We start from the raw sequence: 15412 nt of genomic DNA, 5'->3' as shown, positions 1-15412 counted from the left end.
GGCGCTCCTTCCCTTCTGAGCCCTGCTGTGTGCCCATACAGTGGTTTATGCCCACATATGGGGTACCGTTGTACTCAGGAGAACCTGCGTTACAGATTTTGGGGTACATTTTTTCTCCTGTTCCTTGTGAAATTTAGAAATTTCAAACTAAACCAACATATTATTGGAAAAATTCAAGTTTTTCATTTTTACTGGCCAATTTTGAATACTTTCCTCTAATACCTGTGGGGCCAAAATGCTCATCCTTCCCCAAGATGAATTCTTTGAGGGGTGTACTTTCCGAAATGGGGTGACTTTTGGGGGGATTCTATTCTGTAGACACTACAGGGGCACTGCAAATGCACCTGGTGCTCAGAAACTTCTTCAGAAAAATCTGCAGAGAAAATGCTAATTAGCGCTCCTTCCCTTCTGAGCCTGGCTGTGTGCCCATATAGTGGTTTATGCCCACATATGGGGTACCGTTCTACTCAGGAGACCCTGCGTTACAGATTTTGGGGTGAATTTTCTCTCCTGTTCCTCGTGAAATTGAGAAATTTCCAACTAAAGGAACATATTATTGGAAAAATTCGAGTTTTTCATTTTTACTGTCTACTTTTGAATACTTTCCTCTAATACCTGTGGGGTCAAAATGCTCACCACACACCAAGATGAATTCTTTGAGGGGTGCACTTTCCAAAATGGGGTGACTTATGGCGAGATTTTACTCCGCTGGCACTACAGGGGCACTGCAAACCCACCTGGCGCTCAGAAACTTCTTCAGCAAAATCTGCATTGAAAAAGCTAATTGGCGCTCCTTCCCTTCTGAGCCCTGATGTGTGCCCATACAGTGGTTTATACTGACATATGAGGTACCTTTTTACTCAGGAGAACCTGCGTTACAAATTTTGGGGTACTTTTTTTCTCTTGTTCCTCGTGAAATTGAGAAATTTCAAACTAAACGAACATATTATTGGGAAAATTTGAGTTTTTCATTTTTACTGTCTACTTTTGAATACTTTCCTCTAATACCTGTGGGGTCAAAATGCTCACCACACCCCAAAATGAATTCTTTGAGGGGTGCACTTTCCAAAATGGGGTGACTTATGGCGAGATTTTACTCCGCTGGCACTACAGGGGCTCTGCAAACACACCTGGCGCTCAGAAACTTCTTCAGCAAAATCTGCATTGAAAAAGCTAATTGGCGCTCCTTCCCTTCTGAGCCCCGCTGTGTGCCCATGCAGTGGTTTATGCTCACATATGAGGTACCGTTGTACTCAAGAGAACATGTGTTACAAATTTTGGGGTGCTTTTTCTCTCATGTTCCTTTTGAAAATGAGAAACTTTAATCTAAATGTATATATTATTGGAAAATTTTAATTTTTCATTTTTTTACAGCCTAATGGTGAATACTTTCCTCCAGCCCCTGTAGGGTTAAAATGCTCATTATACCCCTAGATTAATTCTTTAAGGTGTCTAGTTTCCAAAATGGGGTCACTTATGGGGGTTTCCAGTATACAAACCTCCTAAATCAACTTAAAATAAGAACTGGTCCCTAAAAAAATCAGTTTTGGAAACTTTCACGAAAATGTGGTAATTTGCTGATACATTTCTAACCCCGTAACACCCTAAAAAAGTAAAATATGTTTATGAAATGAAGCCAGAATAAAGAGGACATATTGGTAATGTGACTTAGTAACTAATTTATGTAATACAACTTTCTTTTTTTAGAAGCAGAGAATTTCAAAGTTCATAAAATGCAATTTTTTTTAATTTTTCATGATATTTTGATGTTTTTCACAAAAAACACACAAAGTAGTGACCAAATTTTGCCACTAATATAAAGTGCCATATGTGACGAAAAAACAATCTCAGAATCGCTAGCATACGTTAAAGCATCACTGAGCAATAAGCGCATAAAGTGAGACAGATCAGATTTTTAAAAATGAGCCTGGTCTTTTAGGTGCAAATAGGCTTGGTCTTGAAGGGGTTAAGAAACATATATTTGTTAACAATGGTTTACATTTTTTACAAGCCATCAGATAAAATAAAAGTTATACATGTTACATATCATTGTAATCGTAACAACTTGAGGAACATATGTAACAAGTCAGTTTTACCCCAGGGTGAGTGGCATAAAATCAAAAACCCTCCAAATAAAAGAAATGCAGGGTTTTTTTCCCCAATTTCGCCACACATTTAATTTTTTTTTCTAGATTTGCAGTGTACTTTATGAACAAATTCAGTCGGTCATTGCAAAGTATAATTAGTGGTGCAAAAAATAAGGGCTCATGTAGGTTTGTAGGTGAAAAAAAAAATGCAACTGCTATGGCCTTTTAAGCTGCAGGAGGAAAAAAAACGTACATGCAAAAATTGAAATTGGCCCGGTCCTCTAAGAGTTAAAATGGCCCAGTTGTAACTCTTATAGTGCTTTCATTTCTTCACCTACGGGGTCCTATGGCGCATCATTTTTTGTGCCATGATCTCTAGTTTTTAACATTTTTTTTCTAGATCAAACGTATTGATGACTTTTTTTTTTACTGCTTTACTTTTCACTGCTATGCCACAGCACTTAAACGATGCAGTGCAATTGCACCAATCGCGTCGGCCCGTCATTAACGGTGGGGGCCCAGCCGCTGATTGTAGCATGTTCCCACCTGCTAGGAAGCGAGCTCAGATCCTAAGATCGCTTCATAGCGCTGCCCCCGGCGGGGCCTACATTTATGCCCTTTTGCGTCAAGGCCCAGCCTGCGGGGGCGTAAATGTACGCCGCTGGTCGTTAAGGGGTTAAGTGACTTTGGTTCTGACCCTTTGAGAACATCTTTGGTGCTGGCTGTTTATTGATAGCTTTGTTATTGCCCTTTTAAAAGTTACTTGGGGGCTGGCCCTTTCAGTGCAAAATCAGTATTAGACCTTTAAGACCAAGTACAGTACTGGCCCTTCAAGAGCGACTTTGGTGGCAGCCCTTTAAGATCAAAATTGGTAATGGCCCTTTAAGAGCTATTCAATATTGGCCCTTTAATAGTGAATTCAGTACTGGTCCTTTAAGAGTGAATGGGGTACAGGCCCTTCAAAAGCTAAATCAGTACGGGTCCTTTAAAGCGACTCTATAACCACAATCTGCCCCCCCAAACCAATTGTACCGCCAGATAGGTGCTTTTAATCCAAGATCTGTCCTGGGGTCCGTTCAGCAGGTGATGCAGTGATTGTCCTAAAAGACAACCTTTAGGGTGCATTTACACATACCAGATCTGCAGCGGATTTTACACTGCGAGTTTGCAGCGAAATCTGCTGCGGATATTGGTATAGTGAAGGTCTATGGGGTCACATACGCGCAGCGGAATTTTCATTCTGCTGCAGATATGTGACCAGCCCCTTTAATCTCCCCCGTTCTGTGGCTTATCATCCATATTTATGGACCATGCATGGAAAGTGTGAATGCCTCCTTGTAGATAGTAAGCTCTTGCGAGCAGGGCTGTTATTTTACATAAAAAGACATTGGGGCAGCATAGCCTTGATGTGTGAAATGATGCTAGAATCTTTGTCAACAAGGGAACAGCAATTAGTATACAAAGCCTGTTAGAAGTGTGCATTAGCGTCCCCATAACTTAAAATGTAAGTAATGGCTTACACTTATCTTTTAGGTGACGAGTACAAGTTATACATACATAGTCATTAAGATTATTTGTCAAACTGGCTCATAAGCGCAGCATTGGTGAAAAGTGCTTGACATTGTAAGTATCTAGATTTGCATAATTGGTTTCCCATCTCCCAAAACTGTTATAATTTTTGACCTGATTTTGTGTATGTACTTCTGCCAATTATGAAAGCATTTTTGGCTTCCATGTGCTCTTAGCTAACATCTGTGTTCATAGTCAAAATGAGCTTGGATGCCTAGACGGCATAGGTCCTACAACTACCATGCCTGTAGTACATGAGCATAGAGGAGTTAAAAGGCCAATCAGTGGTGATTAATCATGATTGTAGACTACTTCTTGGAAAATAGAACTGTACTCGCTGGTACTTGCCGTTGTGATTAATGAACACAAATCAAGGCTGACAATTCAAGCCTGCAGCTGGAAGGCATAGCATTGTTGGAGAGTGTACACATAGGTAATCTTCTTTTTTTTCTTTTTACTGCTCTACATGAAAACAAATGGTCATTTTCCTCAAAGGGGCAGTCTAAAATGTGCTGGAGTTAAATATGAAAAATGCTTCCTCCTTCTCTTTTGGCTCGTAGCCTGCCTCTAGAACCATTATATTTCATAAAAATTTAAAACTTTTTCATATAAATTGGCATTAGGACAAATGGAGATTTATTTGTAATCTGGCACTGAATCTATTTAACAATATAGGGAAGCCAATAATTTCTTTCCTTTTTTATTGTTTTTAACAATTGTGTAAGTTGCATACAGACTGCCACTCCATTTGCCGGCCCAGATTTATACGGTCTTATGCACAGAATTCAGAATTTTTTTCTAATCCGTAGATTCCTCCCACATAGCCTCAAAGTAATGAAGTGAATTTATTACTACAGATTTGATGCTTTAGACTTTAGGCTGTGTTCCCACAATGTAAAAATAAGGGCAGATACGGTTGTTAGTAATGAACATGTTCATTAACCCCTTCTTGACATCAGACATAAACGTATGCCATGGAAGTCTGTGCCATAGCAAAGCATGGCAGACAGTTCATCTATTATCAACAGGGGCTCTATGAAGCAAGCTCATAGACCAACTATCAGCATCTTCATAGTTGGGGACCAACTATCAGCATCTTCAATGATGGGCAGCAGCAAACGCACTCCCGTTTGTCATTAACCCCTTAAAATGCTGTTGATTGTGGCATTTAAAGGGATAGTGTGGCGCTAGACTTTTATGTAAATCCAGCACCACATTACACAGTTATATAATATGCACAAGCCAAAAACACAAAAATGGCTGCACATCGCACCCATGGCTGACACGAAAGCTTATTCAGCCACATTTAAAACCAACATCAGAAGTTAGTATATAATTTGGCCAAACCATATTGCCTCATGTACCACGTGCAGGTCTTCTGATACACGAGTCCCTAACCAAAAAACATCACTGTGCCGGTCAGCGACCACAATCCCCGCAAGATGTGCACAAGCAGAGAAGGGGGGCCACGGAATGGCCCTGCAACTCCATTGTCACAGGACCAGACCCTAAAGGGCCCCCCCGAACCCCGCAGGCGCCAACGGCGTAAAAAGTGGACGCCAAGCAACACAAGTGTGAACAAGCTCTTACCTCTCTCCATTCCTCTGCAGGTAGAATGGGAGAATACTAGGAGATCCTCCCCTTATGTACACAGGTGCTTCCTGCTAATTTGGATCACATGGGTCTTACAAAGCACGAGTGCTAGCCACAATGAAAAAAGGGACAGAATACAAAAAATATGCACAAGCCAAAAAGACAGAAATGGCCCTGAAATGGCCCTGAAACCCCATTGTCACAGTACCAGACCCTAAAGGGCCCCTCCGAACCCCACAGGTGCCACCGGCGGAAAAAGTGGACGCCAAGCAACACTTGCGCACGTTTTGCAGGGATTGTGGTCGCTGACCGGCACAGTGATGTTTTTTGGTTAGGGACTCATGTGTATCAGAAGACCTGCACGTGGTACATGAGGCAATATGGTTTGGCCAATTTATATACTAACTTCTGATGTTGGTTTTAAATGTAGCTGAATAAGCTTTCCGTGGCCCCCCCCTTCTCTGCTTGTGCACGTTTTGCGGGGATTGTGGTCGCTGACCGACACAGTGATGTTATTTGTTTAGGGACTCATGTGTATCAGAAGACCTGCACGTGGTACATGAGGCAATATGGTTTGGCCAATTTATATACTGTAGCTGAATAAGCTTTCGTGTCAGCCATGGGTGCGATGTGCAGCCATTTCTGTCTTTTTGGCTTGTGCATATTTTATGTATTCTGTCCCTTTTTTCATTGTGGCTAGCACTCGTGCTTTGTAAGACCCATGTGATCCAAATTAGCAGGAAGCACCTGTGTACATAAGGGGAGGATCTCCTAGTTTTCTCCTATTCTACCTGCAGAGGAATGGAGAGAGAGGTAAAAGCTTGTTCACGCTTGTGTTGCTTGGCGTCCACTTTTTCCACCGGTGGTGCCGGTGGTGCCTGGGGGGGACTTTTAGCGTCTGGTCCTGTGACAATGGGGTTGCAGGGCCATTCCGTGGCCCCCCTTCTCTGCTTGCGCACGCTTTGCGGGGATTGTGGTCGCTGACCGGCACAGTGATGTTTTTTGGTTAGGGACTCATGTGTATCAGAAGACCTGCAAGTGGTACATGAGGCAATATGGTTTGGCCAATTTATATACTAGCTTCTGATGTTGGTTTTAAATGTAGCTGAATAAGCTTTCGTGTCAGCCATGGGTGCGATGTGCAGCCATTTCTGTCTTTTTGGCTTGTTACAAAGTTATATAACTCTGTAATGTGATGCTGTTACCTGTTCTGCCGTATTCACACACTTTTTAGATGTCCCATCCACCACCAGAAGTTCTGTAGCTCCTAGGTTTTTCTCAGCGTATCGACCTGCTATGCCCGGCGGCCATTTTGTGCCAATTGTCATCGCATGACGTGTTGCGGGCCGTCCCGGGATGTGCTGGGCCGTCTCACCCCAGTTTCCCCGCCTACAGCTTGTCCCATGGTTCGGCCCCCCTCTCTGACGTCTTGGCTCTTCTCCCATTGGCTATCATGCAGCCTCACATGCTGCCGCCGCCATCCTGTAGAATCCCGTGTACGGCGGATGCGCCAGCTCGGAACAGCAGCATCTCCTGTATACATTCCCAATGTATATAGAAGGGAGACAGATCTTTATATATAGACACACAGGAGGAAGAAGGAGGGACAGATCTCTATACACAGGATGAAGAAGGGTGACAGTGCTCTATATACAGGATGTAAAAACGGGGTGGAGGTGGGGGGAGACATGACAGGGCAGTGACAGGAGGGGGATGGAGCAGAGTGGTAATGGAGCAGCACTGGTCTGGTCCTCGGCCTGAAAACGTCTCCCCTCCTCCTCCTGGTATGTGGTCTGTGTTCATGTGCAACTGCCTGGGGGAGAGAGGCCCTGACCCAAACACTCCGAGGCTGCAGCCCTTCCCCCTGGCCTCTTTATTTGTGTCAGGGCAGCATCCGTAGCTGTGACAGTGGGGGGGGGGAGGTCGGGAGTGAGGGGGTTTATAGCAGCAGCAGCCCTAGCTGTGTGTGGATAACTGACGTGAATGCAGGGCTACATCACTGGAATGAAAGGGTGGGGGTGTGATCAGAGTAGAGGGGAGGAATATGGATTAGGTGGGCTGGTAGAGGGGATGGTGATATGATGTTATGATGTGCGCTGCAGCCTGGGAGTTTTAGGCATTCAGCAGTAAGCACCACGCTGGCTCAGACAGGAAGTACAGGCTTTTTGAAAAATAAACAGAGGGCAGACCGGAGGCTGGGAAAAGGGCGTCATTGTAGGTAGGATATATGAGCAGCTTGGGAAACGTTTTGGTAATTTCATGCAGCGCCGCACTACTCCTTTAAGTGTCAGTGATAGTAGCTGAGCAGTGTGATCCTGATCATTTTCCAATCTGGTTATAGAGTCTGCCCTAGGTAGATTCTATGTGCAAAGGGACGATAACACTGATCAATGCTATGTAAAGGCAAAGCATTAAACAGTACATGCAATCTAATGATTGCATGTAACAGTCCTCTTGAGCCTAAAAAGTATTAAAAAAGTAAAAAAAAAAAAAACTTTAAAACTATAACATAGCCCCTCCGCCAATAGGTTTATATCACCCCACTTTACCATTTTGCAAATAAAAAAAGTAAAATAAATAAATAAATAAAAATAATATATACAGTAGTGTAAGCAAATTTCCGATCTATAACAACACTATTCCCATATGGTGAACGGTGTAAACTAAAAGAGGAAAAAAGTGTCAGGATGGTAAATTGCTTGTCACATTATTAGAAAAAAAAAATATATATATATATTTAAAAAATAGATACTAATAAAAACTACAGATGAAAAATGACACCCAACCAGCACTGTAGGGGATAAAATAAAAGCATTATCGATCTTAGGCTATGTTCACACAGTGGAAGGCCATCATTTACCAGGAAATAACAGACGTTGTTAAAAAACAATGGCCTTCGGTTTGAAATAATGGACGTTATAAATGCAAACAATTATAGTTGGCTCTGTCCTTAAAGCCAAAATCCACGGTGTGGTTAAAGGGTTAATAATGGCCGTTGTTTGCCCTTATTTTACATTTTGGGAACATAGCCTTATAATTTGTTTAGATATTTAGTTAGGCTATGTACCCAATTCAGGAACATATCTGGGGAACGCGGCAGTCTTAAATAAACACTGCTAATAATCATGATCTTTATTAACGTCTGTCTATTTAACAAGACATTAGTTATTTAATAATAACAGCAGATAGTGTTCAAATGATGACCGTCATTGTGAAGCTATTATTTGGCCTCATCAAATTCAAAGACTATAGTGGAAATTTATCAACCATGGTGTAAAGTGAAACTGGCTCAGTTGCCCCTACCAACCAATCAGATTCCGCCTTTCAATTTCCAAAGAGTCTGTGAGGAATGAAAGGTGGAATCTGATTGGTTGCTAGGGGCAACTGAGCCAGTTTCACTTTACACCATGTTTGATACATCTCCCCCTATGTGTATATGTGTGTATGTAAGTGTAAACCAGCCTCCTGGGTGTGTTTACATGTTCAGGTTTAGGCTATCATGATCATTAGTAATGGCTGTTTTGCAACAATGGCCATTATATGACCTTATTTTTACATTGTGGAAACATAGCGTCATAAATAAAATTACTGACAGCAAGGCCAGGTCATAAATGGAGGACATGGATAAAGTCAAGTCTGGGGCATCTCCTCTTTTCTATTCCTAGCTTTAGATTCAATAAAACCATTTGTTATAGTGTGTGTTTATGATCTGGTTCCTGAACTTGGCTTGTGTTTGACCCTCCTTCTATTCTTTCCCTTGGATTTATGATTGATTTTGTCTTCATTCTTTTGTTTTTTTTTCAAGGATATTGTTCTTGCTTTCTCTTAAAATCTAATTTATTCTTGCTGACTACCTTTTGACTACTCTTGGATATCTCTTCTGTGATTGCTATATGACGTGCTGCTGTAGACAATGTGAAACTAGTCTGGAGATTCTCTGGAATAAAGTCCATATCTGTGTATGGAGGTTAAAGATTGGATACCAGTGATTCCCTTACACTCAACATCTCAGTTTAGACAGTGCCAAATGAATTGCAGCTTAGAGATTCCACTTACCAAGTTCAAGTATAACAGATAGAGTGGATTCACACGTACCCAGTTTGCAACAGATTCCGCGCTGTGAGTTTTGCAGTGAAATCCATTGCGATACAGAGTACCATTAAAGGGGTTGTCCAGGGGTTGTCAAATCAACTGGTGTCAGAAAGTTATATAAATTTGTGATTTACTTCTATTTAAAAATCTTAAGTCTTCCCATACTTATTAGCTGCTGCATGTCCTACAGGTAGTGGTGTGTTCTCTCCAGTCTGAGACTGTTTTCTCTGCTGACTTCTCTGGCTGAGACAGGAACTCTCCAGAGTAGGAAAGGGATAGATCGGCCTTGTCACGGGGAAGCCGGTGCCATGGTCTGTTTTTTAAACCGCGTCCCGGTTCCTTTGTATGGCGCCGTTCTATCCACGGGTCCCGGGCCGGAGCTGAAGGACAGGAGACGAGCTGGCCCGCCCTCAGTGGGAGGGAATTCCCTCCCCTTTATGACGCGGCTTCATAAGAATCAATGGAGCCACGTCATACAGGGGCGGGGGATTCCGCCCACCGGGAGCGGGCCTGCCTGCTATGCTTACCTGGATAAAAGTAAACCAAGTTTATTCAGTGAAGTGTCACACAATGTTTCAACCAGCAATACTTAACAAAAAACAAGGTCAATACGTTGTATGACTCTTAGCTGAATAAACTTGTATTTCTTTTATCTTGGATGCTGTTGGATTTTGGACTTTCTCAAAAAATTGAATGTGTCAAAAATTTATATTCTATTGGTATACAACAATTACGTTCACTCTTTAAACATTTTATTAGCTTCATGATTTTCCGTGATTTTATGCAAAAGGCATCAATAAATGACACAAGAAATGTATTGCATCTCCAATGCTGTTACTAGTGAATTACTGCGTTTTGATAGGTATTAAGGTATGGGAGACCAAGGCAACAGATGTATACTGTATATGGTATATAAATGTACTATGCATACCTCATTTGTTCATGTAATAATAAAGTGAGTAAAACTGGCGGAATCCCACAGTGGAGAGTCACGGCAGAGAATTCTGACAGCCTCCCTGTCATACTGGCAGTCTATGGGAGGGCTCACGCCTCTCCTCTCCGCGCGGAAGAATTGACATGTCAATTTTTTCAGAGCGGAGAGGAGCGGAGAGAGGAGGCACGCGAGCCCTCCCATAGACTGCCAGTATGACAGGGAGGCTGGCGGGATTCTGCGGCGGAGAGTTCTGCGGAATACCATGTGAACTGTCCCTAAGATGTTAGCTTTTAGTTTAACCCATTAAGGACAGAGTGGATTTTGGCTTTAAAGGGAACCAATGAGCACAATTGTGCTGATATGGTTCCCAGCAGCATAGTATAGCTCTACTGTGCAGCCCGCAGAAAATACCAGCCGTGTCTGCAGCAGTAGCTTTATAAAGGTCTCTAAGCCGCTCAAGGCTGAGAGAAGGGTGGCAACTAGTCATCTGGGTGGGGTCCATGATCACGGCTAGTCACAGCTCCCTGCCTGTCAGCGCACTCTGTGGCTTCTTTGTCAATCATCCCTACAGGGCACGCTGACTGACAGGCAGAGAGCCGTGACTAGCCATGAGTGGAACGCTGTAGTGGCCAGTGATTGGCTGAACAAGCTGTTACTGCTGTGATGAGTTTGTCTCGAAAGTGGCAGTGGCTGCTGTTAGTGGGGGACCCAAAGACGTCACAGGAAGACACCCAGGAAAAGAGGAGAGGGAAGAATAAATTAATAATGTTTTATACAAGGGCATAAAAAGTATATAAGGCTCTCCAGACTTCAAAAGGGTTTTTTTGTCGATTCTGAAACCACATGATGTCTGATAAACAGAACATTTTCACTGGTCCGCTGGTGTCATGTGACTGGTCTCTTACGATTCTGTACTGCTACTATGGGAGATAAAATGCAGGCATCACCATGTATTGGAAACCAGCATTATATTGATGAAGAGGGAAGAGGTTGTGCTGGGAAAGTACAGTACAAAGTAAAAGTCTACTAAGAACAAGGAACACAGGCTAAGACCTGATATGTAAATTCCATATGTATGTATGATGTAAATAGTTGGGACATCATGCATTATGTTTTTATGTTTACTTGATTATTAACTATTAATCAATTAAAAATACATCATATAAAAATAATCATGTTACAAGAGCTTTTTAGAGAAATAAGCAAAGTAGAAACACAGAAACATAGAAGACTGTAAGCCTAAAGACCACTTGGTCCATCTAGTCTGCCCATTTAGTCATTTCTTTCTTTATTATCTTAGTATAGATATAAGTTTATGCCAGGTATGTCTAAGTTCAGTTATTGTAGATTTACCAACCACATTTTATTTCATAAGTATAGTACGATCGTCTCTTGCAGCATATTTTCCTAAAACATTGTGTGCAATGCATATAAAGATAATGCATTTTACAGCTGAGTCTAAACAATTGACACCATAGTGCAGACTAAATACATTTCAATTTAAAAAATGATATTTGATAGTTTGAGGTTGATAAAAAAATGGAAGCCTTTTTCAGAGAAATAAAATCTATTCCCCTGAACAAAGATCACAGAACATATAACTCTTTAATGCACTAGGTGGCAGAATAGACTTGTTTGTACCAGCCTGGCCTTTAGCATCATCAAAAGGCTTTTTCCCATAGTTTTTACCTTGCTGTATCCTTCCTAAGGTGTAGAACACATAATTGTGGACATTTCTTAATTACTGTCACTATGAATCTCAGAAACAGTGCAATTTTAGGTCAGACAAGTGTAACATATTTTATTACAATAGTTAGACCTGACTGTATCACACACATTGTGTTCTTTAACGGAGAATAACTACATCATAATAAGCAGCCCCATGCTGTGTGTAATGACAAAAGAAAGGTTACTGAAGTAGTCTCTATTCTGAAATACAATTAGTGTTGGCAAGCATAGTACAAAATGAAACATTACATAGAAAAGCTATTCTAGGCACAATAATGCAAATCTTTTTAAAAAGCATCAGAATAGAATGCAACAGACACCCCAATATTTACCATCACCTTACGTTTCTGCATTGCCATTGAAGGTCGTAATAAATGTAGTGATATGTTCTAATCACCAAACCATAAACATGTGCATGATTACATTACGACTATAGATTCTGGTAAGTAAAATGCTTTTCACATACATGAAACTAAACTACTGCTTCTATAGTGCTATTCTTAAGTGGCTACCATGTTCTGTAAGTGAATCCCAATTCTTTAAAGAGACTTCAAAGGCAGGAGCAAAGCAGAGGTACTCTTGCCAGAACATGGCAAGGTTCTAGTTGGTTGTGTGTGAATGGTGTGCTATATGCAATGACCCATTTTTCTCAGGAGCATTGCTCAACAGACTCCTTACTAGTTGGATCTATGCAGAGAGAATCAGTATTGTGCGACAGATGGTATATGTTATGTCACACATCCAATGATAACACTACTTGGTACTTTGATATGCAACTGCTTTGAAATAATTCTGCCTACAGGTTTTCCAGATTATCTGAGTCATGTTTCAAAGCCAAGGTCAATTCATACCTTTCTGCTGCTTGAGGTGAAAACTGTATTTGCAAGCCCCATCAGTAAGGCTGGGTTCACACTACGTTTTTGCAATGCATTTTTTTCATTTGTTTTTTGCAAAATGAAAAATGCATGCATTTGTGTGCATGCGTTTTGATCCGTTTTTTCAATGACTTCCTTCTTCTTTCTGTGTAAATGGAACCTAACATATGGTACTTTTATACTGAATAACTTATGCTGGGTTTACACGGAACGATTATCGTGCGAATTTGCTCGATAACGATCGAATTCGAACGATAATAGTACGTGTAAATGCAGCGATCCATCGAGCGAGGAGCGAGAAATCGTTCATTTTTATCTTTTAACTTGTTCTTAAATCGGCGTTCGTCGTTCGCAAAAAATTCGCTGATCGTTCCGTGTAAACAGTCGTTCACTGATTTTTCCTATGTGCGAGATAGGCTTAAATGATCGCAAAACGAACGCAAAAAGAATTTTCTGTACGATATATCGTTCCATCTAAACGCTGATCGTTATAAAAGAAAACGCCTCCAAACGCCACCCCCAACCGCCGCCGCTCCGATCACCCCCCCACCACCGCTCCGATCGCCCCCACAGCCGCGGCCAAGAACATACGTTACCTGCTCCGCGCAGCAGGTCTTCGGACATCCCCGGCTCCCTTCTTCAGCGCACTGATTGGCTGAAGAGGTGAGCCGAGAATTTCAAACGGCTCCTCTTCAGCCAATCAGTGCTCCTCTTCAGCACTGATTGGCTGAAGGGGAGCCGTTTGAAATTCCCGGCTCATGTCTTCAGCCAATCAATGCACAGCAGCACTGATTGGCTGAAGAGGGGAGCCGGGAATTTCATACACTTTGATACACTGTACTTACATCTCTTTAAGTCTACCTATGCTCCTCTCTGTAGTTTTGGTAGAGCCTAGAATGTTTGGGCTGCATACACTGAAATTACATGATCACGTGAGCAGAGACACTTACGGGACGACAGGATACTGCTTTTTATAGAAGTAAATTAAAAATCTCTGGCACTCTCTTGCACCAGTTGATTTGAAAGGATTTTTTTTGTGCTGGAGTACCCCTTGAATAAAGAACATTTTGGACTTTTGCAAACATCCGTGGTGCTGAATATAGATTTTCCATGTTTGGACTTCACTGTCCTAGTGGATCCATGCACAGGCAGTTTATTGATTCCTGCAGTGAACTAGAATTTCCACTTTGTCCAGATGTTTGTCTATTTCATACCTGTGCTTATATAAAAAATAATTAAGAGCCTATACTTACCTCTCCCGCTTCCCAGGTGTCCTGCTGCAGCATCAAAGGTGTCCACTGGTGACTGCAGTTCTGACACTTCTGTAGGAGATGTAATTGTAATTGCACCTGCAATTCTTTATTTTGGCCACAAGATGCCACTGTAGAGCATTAACATTAAGTACATGTGACTGGTCACATGTCTGTGACATCACTAACGGTCTTTCAGTTGTCAAGGAGGGAAGCCATTTTCCCTGTGAGCTGTTGGTGAAGATTCTTATCCATCCAAGCTGGTAATCAGTTTGCTGGGACTAGTTGTGGTGTAGCTCAGTTGTTGTTGCTGGCGATTGGATCCTCTGTGAGTTAGAGAGAGAGATTCAACTCCAGAACTGTGGCTGTGGGAACCAGTAGCGGATTATAATAGGTCCGTTTTGGGCGGAAGCCCGGGGCCCAGAGCTCCTGGGGGGCCCATGGCCACCCAAACAGACTTATACTTTTAGTAGTGTATTGTCTCCTGGCTACAATTCTGCCATGATTTGCAAACAATCGCTGCTTTTTTTTCCTTCAATTTTGCACAAATTAGGATATAATGACTAGAGATGAGCGATTAGTGAAATTTCGACTTTCGAGAATTCGAATCGAATAGGCACCGATACTATTCGAACGAGTATTCGATCCCATTATAGTCTATGGGAAAAAAAATTGCGGCACTTGGAAATCAAAATTCGACCACTTGGAGGTCACCAAGTCCCCCAAGAAACCTCACTAAACGATGCAAACACCTCCAGAATGACACTGGGACATTAGGGGGAGCATGCCTGGGTGCACCCAACACCCCAAAATCGCAGTATAATGCCACTCTCTGCAGTTGTGTATTTGCAAACGCTTTAAGAACATTTATGGCAATGTTCACACATTTCGTTCGTATTTCTTGCGCCTTGGTTTATACATGATTTCCATGTGCATCCGCAGAGCGTCATGTTATTCGCGCGTATCACGCGTAATGCTGTACGAACGTTACTGGAACAGTATGTATGACGTGCCTTTTTCTGGGCTACTGGAATAATATGTATCACGTGCCTTTTACTGGGCTACTGAAACAGTATATATCCAGTGCCCTTAGTGGGCTACTGGAACAATATGTATAACGTGCCCTTAGTGGTGTTAAACAGGGACAATATAAGTCACTTATACACACAGGGTACTGGAATGAATACACCTGCTGATGCTGATGCTGCTGTTATATCATCTATTTCTTAGCACTGAGAAGTGCTTTTGATTCAGAGATGACTTTTTCGCTTGAACTTAGCCCTG

Source organism: Dendropsophus ebraccatus, chromosome 1, assembly GCF_027789765.1.
Source record: "Dendropsophus ebraccatus isolate aDenEbr1 chromosome 1, aDenEbr1.pat, whole genome shotgun sequence".
Lineage (NCBI taxonomy): Eukaryota > Metazoa > Chordata > Amphibia > Anura > Hylidae > Dendropsophus > Dendropsophus ebraccatus.
This window is presented reverse-complemented; position numbering follows the sequence as displayed.